Genomic DNA, 10,064 nt, shown 5'->3' on the forward strand with positions numbered 1-10,064 from the left:
ACAAGAATTATGGGACGGAGAAAGTAATATTTTTACATGCTTTGGGATTGTGAAATGGAATAACGATAAGTTAATCTTAAGGCCCATAAAAATATAAGAACAAAAATTACCTACAATATATAGTAAGACAACAGTCAACTAAAATTTGATTGTAGAACTGTAGGATGTTGGTTTATTATCAATAAAATTCATTGTTGATTAGTAGGTCAAGTTCCCTCTGAAGGATAACAATAATGGCGGCATGATCTTGAGGAGCATCAACATGATTGCAGCGTACCTAATGCTCAACCCCTGAATCTTCCTTCTACTATTGCCAACGATTCAGTTTATCCACATGCATCGTGAAACTCAATCAACTGAACAAAAGCTATAATGTAAACAAATTAATGTAACATTTTCTAAGTATGTCCTCTTATTTAGCATACTAAATTTTCCTTTCTCCAAAAGAACAATTTGATACACAATATGTACACAAAAGGAAAACCAAAAAACTCCGGTTCATGGCAAGTATTTAGCATACTAAATTTTTCCTTTCTCTAAAAGAACAATTTCATACACAATATGTACACAAAAGGAAAACCAAAAAACTCCGGTTCATGACAAGTATATAGTTTGGTAGATAGAAAGACTCTTATGACATGGATCATAAAATAATTTGTGGAAATATATGTATGTTTGTCCTTAAGTAGGTTAAACGTCTTTGCTCGGAGAAAATTAGAAGTACATAAAAAAAATTTCAAGGGTTCTACATTCAACGGCTGCAAAAACTCCAGGTAGTACATGATATACATGGCATAAGTTTCTTTCAGATTTATCACATACCCATAAATGCAAGCCAACCCAAACAGTGCCTTGCATGCATATACTGCAAGAGAGCATTAACCATGTGAGCGCATATAAATCAAGCTTGCACGAACAAAACAAAAGGAAATCACTCGTAGAGAAATCAGATAACCATATGAAGTTATTAACTTCCACCTTCTCATCATTCAAATGCACCCTCTAGGAGTAGCAGTGGATAAACTGAATCGTTGCAAGCTAGTAACTAAAATAACCCCACAAACTACAATAAAAAACTGAATCCATGATAAGAAAAATCTAAACTGAATGCCTTGTAGACCATGCCACATATGCTCAAAATAGATAAACGGATCAACATGACAGTTGGTTAATATATTAGGGCAAGAATGAAGTGGGTATATGGGGTAGAACAATCAATGTGCTGGGTCAATAACTGCAGGGAGTCAATCGCGGAGGAGGCGGCTGACCGGTGAACATTTACGATTTTTTCTATGCCACAAAAAGTGTCTGGGACCAATTAAGTCATTCCCAAAAACAAATATGAGGCGAACCTGATGGATCATCATCTCAATTTTTGCCACCACATTGTATATGATCCCCTAATTCGAGTGTGGTGGATTGGTGCAGACATTCCCCCAAGCCAACAAAAACTGCATTCAGTTTCAGTAAGGAGATACATGATTAAAGGAGTATCAAACACTCACCTCTATGTTTCAAGTAGAGGAAACAATTCCTTGGAGCTAGTGGTGCGTAAAAAATATTTTCTATATATTAACTTGTACATGATGTTTCCTGTCTCCAAACATTTATTGGCATGATCAACATAGCATAGCTATCAAGGATCAAGTATTTGCAATGTAAGCAGCAAAATTCCACGAAGCTATGAAGCATTCGGTGAATTTGCATTGATTCTGAAGAGATAGTGAATTTGAATTTCTGCAACCTGCCAAATTTAACTATTTAAGATGAGGTCACAATCAAAAAATGGTGTGCTAGTCAACCAAAAAGATTAATCATAGGATTGTGAGTCTATAGTGCAAAATTGGAAATAATAAGCAGTACACATCCCAATTTAAAATTCCTAGCAATGCTTTTCATGTAACATTTTCATAGAGTACATATGAGCCCATAAAGACATCTTACCATATGTCATGATTATTAACTATGAACAAGAAACTAAAACCAACCTTCTGACAAATATGGCATCGCCGCATTACAAACGTTGGCCGAGCTAAAATTAAAAACATGAGAAAGTAAAAAAATACATGTATGCTATTGGTAGTACCATCAATCTAGAACAAGATCATAATTTTTTTTCAAAAATATATACGGCCACAAAGAAAAAGAAAATGGTGAATGCTCTGTAGAACACGAAACATATGCTCAAAATAAAGATCCAAGCTAACAAGACATGGGCTGAATAGATCAAGGGAAAATCAGTTACACTCTTTGTTAGTGATATAGATATGTCTTAGTATATCGTTTTGTTAATTATTTGCAGGCCTATATATTTGCATGGAGTCCATGTCCAGCTTCTGACGGCATGTAAGTAGGCCAAATGAAATTGTCATGTGGAATGCAATGTATACAACTCACATGCATGCACATTGTATCCTTTCCCTTACCAGATTCTAAACTGAACTAAAGCATTAATAAGAATTCCTCTAGCTTACATTACTTTGGGCAATGGAGAGGGTTGTAGGTCGCTTCCTGTTGTATTCCATTATCTTCTCATCAGACACTTGGGCATCCCAATTTTGACCCCAATTCAGTTGTTCTCGCAGATTTTCACCTAGGGCATTTGCATTCCCGTGATTAGGCGTGATTGTCAGGTCCTTAAATGGAGAACATTCTTCTGATCGTAATGGAGATGCAGGTGGATGATGATTATTCATCTGTGTGAAGGTAAATCCATGGGGAAGTGAAGAAATCAGTACAAGCACATAATTGAGCATAAATACTCGCTCCTTATTGATGATGATTACTTACGAGAAAGGATATGTGTTTCCTTGGGGCTCCAATTGGTGAGGGATTTGTTGCAGAAAGAGCTCCATGGGCATGTCGTGGGAGGCATGAAGGGCTGTCGGCTACGTGCGTGGGTAGGCGTGGAGCGGACGCGTGCTGGGGGCGGCCGGGCGTGGGGGCGCGCAAGGCGGCGTCTGGGACGGGCACTGGCGGGGGAGCAGTGGCGGCCGGGCGGGCGCGGAAGCCAGGGGAGGCCGGGCGCGGCGGGCACTGGTGGAGGAGTGTTGGCTGTGGTAGAGGAGCAAGGGCGGACGGGGAGCAGGGGTGACCGAGCGCGGAGCCAGGAGCGGGGCGGAGGGGCAGGGGCGGCTGGGCGCGTCGGATGCAGCGGGGCAGAGGAGGATTAAGCGGAGGGCGTGGGTTGCTGCGTGGAGGAAAGTTTAGTGGCTTAACCGTATACTAACCGCGTGGTTGATGCTAAACATTAAACATTGAGATGATTTTGATCGTCAGATCTCTCCATTATACGGTTGAGATGTATTGGTTCTCCGCCCTCTCGTGCTTTTATAGGGGTAGTAGATACAGAGGCGACATGAACCAGATGCATTTTTTCTGTCTGAGATGCATCTGGATGAATCAAGGGCAGAAAGTGTAATAAAAAAATTACGTATGGATCACAGGATTGTGGTTCCTAGTCTAGATGGAAGAAAGGGTGGTTTGCTACTAGTCTGGAAGAAGAAGGTGAGGATCTACTCCCGGGCTGCTACCCTGGATTTCATCGATGTCTCTGTGGAAGAGGATAATGGAGACATGTGGAGGTTAACTGGAATATACGGTGAACCAAGTTGGGACAACAAAAGTCGTATGTATCAATTACTACGGGATCTTCATGCCCAATCCAGGTTGCCGTGGACAGTAATTGGCGACTTTAACGAGATTCTATTCTCATCAGAGAAAGATGGTGGGGCCCCTCGACATCAATCCCGTCTACAACTTTTCAGGACGCCTTGTATGACTGCTCCCTTGAAGACTTGGGTTATGAGGGAGACATATTCACGTGGTTCCGTGGAGGGTTGCGGGAAAGACTCGATCGGGCAATGACGAATGCTGGATGGATGCAGCTCCATCCTTTGGCTGGTCTTTGCAACCTGGAATTAGGAAAATCAGATCATCGACCGATCTGCCTGGATACATATCACCTGGCTGGAATTGCAGAACAACGACCTTCCTATGGGAGGAAATTTGAGGCGAGGTGGCAGAGGAGACTGTTGAGGAAGTAGTGAAAAACAGCATGGTGCAAGGCTGCTCAGCGGGGTATTGGACCAGATATAGGGACAAAGCTAACAGTGGTGCACCAAGACCTGCATGCATGGGACCGTATGGTCCTGAAGGAGCCTCGTTCAAGACTCAGGAAGGCACAACGGGAACTTGAGTCGCTTACAAAATCCAGCCCGGCATTGGATGTTCGTATGCAGCAGAAGGAGTTGTCTCTTTTTATAGAAAATTTGCTGGAGCAAGACGAGATATATTGGGCACAAAGAGGCAAAGTAAGCTGGCTACGTCGAGGCGACCGGAACACGGCTTATTTTCATCAGTTCACCTCGGCATGCCGACGGAAGAATTTAATAAAAAAGCTCAAGAGTAGTAGTGATTCCTGGGTGGAAGGTAATGATAATCTTAAGCCCCTAATTAGGGACTACTTCCATGGCCTCTTCACATCCGATATGGGTGTGGTGGACCAAGGATTGCTGAACTCTGTAAAACCCGTGGTGACCGTCGATATGAATAATATGCTTTTGGCTGAGTACACGAGGGAGGATGTTCGCCAAGCTTTATTTCAAATAGGAGATTTGAAGGCTCCTGGCCCGGACGGACTTCATGCTATCTTTTTTAAAAGATTTTGGCATATTGTAGGCGACGAGTTGACTGATGAAGTGCTCAATGCTATAAATAAAAGGAAGATCCCTACAGGATGGAATTCAACAAATGTAGTGCTAATTCCCAAGGTCAATAGTCCAGAGGTAATTACGCAATACAGGCCAATCAGTCTTTGCAATGTGGTTTATAAAATAATTTCAAAAATGTTTGCAAACAGACTAAAACGAATCCTTCCTGAAATTATATCTCCAACACAAAGTGCTTTTGTCCCAGGCAGACTTATTACTGATAATGTGTTGGTAGCTTATGAGTGTTTTCATGCAATCAAGAAAAAAACACATGGATCAAATGGATTTTGTGCCGTGAAGCTGGACATGAACAAAGCCTACGACCGTGTTGAGTGGGGCTTCTTGGAAAAAATAATGTTGCGGATGGGATTTCATGCACATTGGGTGGAGCTTATCATGGAGTGTGTATCTTCAGTAAGCTATAGGGTCCGGTTCAATAATACAGAAACTGAAGAATTCGCTCCCACGAGAGGGCTCAGACAGGGCGACCCATTATCACCTTATTTATTTCTCTTGTGCTCTGAGGGTCTTTCAAGCTCATTAGCTCATGAACAGGAAATTGGAGGTCTGGAAGGGGTCCGTGTTTGTAGAAATGCTCCCCCTATCTCACATTTACTATTTGCAGATGACTCCTTGATCCTAATGAAGGCGGACTCACATAATGCAAGTACACTCAAAAGGATTCTTGACACATATTGTGCTAGTTCTGGGCAACTAGTTAGTAATGCTAAATCGAGTATATTTTTTAGTCCTAATACTAATGTCAATACCAGGGAGAATGTGTGTACAGAATTAAATATTGAGACAGAAGCTCTATCCGACACATACTTGGGTCTCCCTACAATGGTGGGAGTCGACAGAACTGACTGTTTCCAGCACTTGATCGATAGAGTTTGCCAGAGGTTGAAGGGGTGGAAGGAGAAAACACTCTCGATGCAAGGTAAAGAGGTACTGGTAAAGTCGGTAGCCCAAGCAATACCTTCTTATGCAATGTCAGTTTTTAAATTGCCTAAAGGAATCTGTAAGTCTATCACTGATGAAATTGCTGGGTTCTGGTGGGGTGACAATGAGGAGAAAAAGAAAATGCATTGGTTTACGTGGTGGAGGTTGTGTATTCCGAAGAAGGAAGGGGGATCGGGTTTTAGAGACTTGCACAGTTTTAATCTTACTATGTTAGCAAAACAGTGTTGGCGACTAATCCAAAACCCGGATTCTTTGTGTGCGCAAGTTCTGAGGGAAAAATATTACCCAGATGGTGACATATTGAAAGCTGGACCAAAAAAAGGCTCTTCTTATACTTGGCATAGTATTGTCGCAGGTATTCAGACTTTTAAGCGGGGTTGCATTTGGCGTGTTGTAAGTGGAGCTCAAATTGATATCTGGCATGATCCATGGATTCCATCAAGTGTCACAAGGAAAGTAAACACGAATAGGGGTGCAACAATGCTTTCAAAGGTTGATGAGTTAATAAATCCGTACACAGACCAGTGGGATGAGGATCTAATTCGTGATGTGTTCTCTCCTGTTGATGTTCATAGGATATTACAAATCCCCTTGAATTATCACTTGACGAAAGACTTTGTGGCTTGGAACTATACACGATCAGGCACGTTTTCCGTGTGATCGGCTTATCATAAGGAGTTTGAACATCAACATGGGGCACAGTGGGTGAGAGCTGATGGGCAAGGTACAGAAAATATAAACTCAGTTTGGAAGGATATGTGGAAGCTGAAAATACCAGGGAAGATAAAAAAATTTGCATGGAAAGTTTTGCATGGCGCCCTCCCATGCTTTGGTGTATTAGCAAGCCGACACATCCCATGCTCAGCTCAATGTCCAGTTTGTTTAGTCGGAGCAGAAGACATTCAACACTGCTTATTTAGGTGCCGACGAGCGACGGATGTTTGGGAGCGGCTGGGCTTGCTACAAGTCATACGGAAAGCTGTCGCCGAGGACAGATCAGGATCTATTACGATGGAAATTTTATCAAAGCTTCAGGGCAATGATGCGGAGGTACCAACGGCAGAGCTTGCTGTTGTAGCAGCATGGTATATATGGTGGCAGCGCCGACAGATAGTAAAGGAAGTCAAAGTCCAAACGCCGGAAAAAACTGCACTAGCCATCAAGGTTTTGGCGACAAATTTCCTCAGGTCAACTATACCCAAAGGACCAATATGTAAGAACGACCACATGTGGAGGAAACCAGGATATGGGATCGTGAAGATAAATGTTGATGCTTCCTTTCAGTATGAAACACTTTCAGGTGCTTGTGGTGCTGTGGCTTGGGACTACCGGGGTGATTTTATTGCTGCAGCAAGTTGGTTTGTTCCAAACATCAGTGGAGTTGACTCAGCTGAGCTAACTGCCATCAGAAATGGGATATACTTGGCAACTCACATTGGATGCAACAACATAGAAATTGAATCAGATTGTTCGTTCGCAGTGGACTCGCTGAACCAAGTTGATGATTATTTAGGCGCGGAGGTAGCTATCGTCACAGAGTGTAAACAACTTATGATGGACTTTGCGTCCATATCCTTCAGACATTGCTATAGAGAGGCCAATCAGGTGGCAGATAAATTAGCAAAGAACTCTTTTACTACTAGATCTTCTAGTTCTTGGGATGATGAGATCCCTGATTTTATTTCTCATCTGCTTGTAAATGACATGTTTATTATTTGAGAAATAAAGTCTATTTGCAGTAAAAAAAAGAAATATTAAACTACTAAAACATCATATATTTACATTTTACATAATCCAAAAAAATAAGAGGAGAGAAATACAAGATCCACAATCTGAGACCTCGATTGATGATTTTTTTTCATAGAAAAGGCAAATCTAGTATAAATATTCACCAGAAATACAAAGCGCCATAAATATAATAAAAAATAAAATAAGACAATTGTTTGTCCTTAGCATAATTAAAAATTGGGTCACTTGATGCATAGTTGCATTTTTGTCATTATTTTAAGCCTTTTACAGTGAATTGTTATTGGTTTCCATCAACTAATTCTTTTTCTTTATTATTGGATTCGACGCTCTTGCTTATTGAAAATGCTACGTATTTATGGGTTACTAGCACATGTGCCCATGCATTGCAACGGGAGAAAAAAAATTCATATGCCTATATAAACGACCATTAATGCGACACATCATATTCAAACGGTGCCATCCGAGGATGACATAGAGGCGCACACCAAGATCAAAATGTATATCAGCAAAAACTTTTGATTCTCTTTTAAATTTTTAGGATTATCAGGTATTCGTCTTGATATAAAAGATGGCCATAAGCTGAAATTACATGCTACATTATAATTCTTTGCAAAAACCGTAGTACGGAAGTTACCAAACGACAAGTATATAGCGCGTTTGCTTCCTTGAACGTCATGCCATATGTACAAATAGATCATATAGCAGCTCACGACGGCTTGTACAAGGACGACCTCATCCATTTTATCACAACCTTAGAAAAACAATGTTGGCTGTGATACGTCTTCAACGTATTTATAATTTTTGATTGCTTCATGCTATTATATTATCTATTTTGAATGTTAATGGACTTTATTTTATACTTTTACATCATTTTTGGGACTAACCTACTAACCGCAGGCCCAGCCCAAATTGATGTTTTTTGTCTATTTTAGGGTTTCGAAGAAAAGGAATATCAAACGGAGTCCAAACGGAATGAAATCTTCGGAAACGTGATTTTCTCAACAAACGTGATCCAGAAGACTTGGAGTGGACGTCAAAAAATTATCAAGGAGGGCACGAGACAGGGGGGCGCGCCCTCCACCCTCGTGGGCCCCTCGATGCTCCATCGACGTACTTCTTTCTCATATATATATCCACGTACCCCCCCAAACATTCAGGAGCACCACGAAAACCTAATTCCACCGTCGCAACCTTCTGTACCCGAGAGATCCCATCTCGGAGCCTTTCCCGGAGCTCCGCCGAAGGGGGCATTGATCACGGAGGGCCTCTACATCAACTCCATGGCATCTCCGGTGATGTGTGAGTAGTTTACTTCAGACTTTCGGATCCATAGTTATTAGCTAGATGACTTCTTCTCTCTCTTTGGATCTCAATACAAAGTTCTCCTCGATCTTTTTGAAGATCTATTCGATGTAATCTTCTTTTGCGGTGTGTTTGTCGAGATCCGATGAATTGTGGGTTTATGATCCAGTTTATCTATGAACAATATTTGAATCTCCTCTGAATTCTTTTATGTATGATTGGTTTATCTTTGCAAGTCTCTTCGAATTATCAGTTTGGTTTGGCCTACTAGATTGATCTTTCTTGCAATGGGAGAAGTGCTTAGATTTGGGTTCAATCTTACGGTGCTCGATCCCAGTGACAGAAAGGGAACTGACACGTATTGCATTGTTGCTATCGAGGATAAAAAGATGAGTTTTATATCATATTACATGAGTTTATCCCCTACATCATGTCATCTTACTTAAAGCATTACTCTGTTCTTATGAACTTAATACTCTAGATGCATGCTGGGTAGCGGTCGATGTGTGGAGTAATAGTAGTAGATGCAGAATCGTTTCAGTTTACTTGTCGCGGACGTGATGCCTATATACATGATCATACCTAGATATTCTCATAACTATGCTCAATTCTATCAATTGATCGACAGTAATTCGTTTACCCACCATAATACTTATGCTCTTGAGAGAAGCCACTAGTGAAACCTATGGCCCCCGGATCTATCTTCCATCATATTAATCTTCCTATACTTAGTTATTTCCTTTGCCGTTTATTTTACTTTGCATCTTTATTTCTCTTTATCATAAAAATACTAAAAAAATTATCTTATCATATCTATCAGATCTCACTCTCGTAAGTGGCCGTGAAGGGATTGACAACCCCTTTATCGCGTTGGTTGCGAGGTTCTTATTTGTTTGTGTACGTGTGTGGGACTCGAGCGTGATCTCCTACTGGATTAATATCTTGGTTCTCAAAAACTGAGGGAAATACTTGTTTTACTTTGTTGCATCACCCTTTCCTCTTCAACGGAAAACAACGCAGTGCTCAAGAGGTAGCAAGAAGGATTCTTGGCGCCGTTGCCGGGGAGATTCACGCCAAGTCAAGTCAAGATTTGACTCCTAACAACAAGCTATTTTTGGCACCGTTGCCGGAGTCTACGCACAAGTCAAGACATACCAAGTACCCATCACAAACTCTTATCCTTCGCATTACATTATTTGCCATTTGCCTCTTGTTTTCCTCTCCCCCACTTCACCCTTGCCGTTTTATTCACCCTCTTTTCCTTTCGCCCTCTCTCTTCTGTTTGCTTCCCTCTTTCTTTTGCTCCTCGCATTTTCTGCCGTTATGTCTGAAATTGGG

This window comes from Triticum aestivum, chromosome 5A (genome assembly GCF_018294505.1).
Source record: "Triticum aestivum cultivar Chinese Spring chromosome 5A, IWGSC CS RefSeq v2.1, whole genome shotgun sequence".
NCBI lineage: Eukaryota > Viridiplantae > Streptophyta > Magnoliopsida > Poales > Poaceae > Triticum > Triticum aestivum.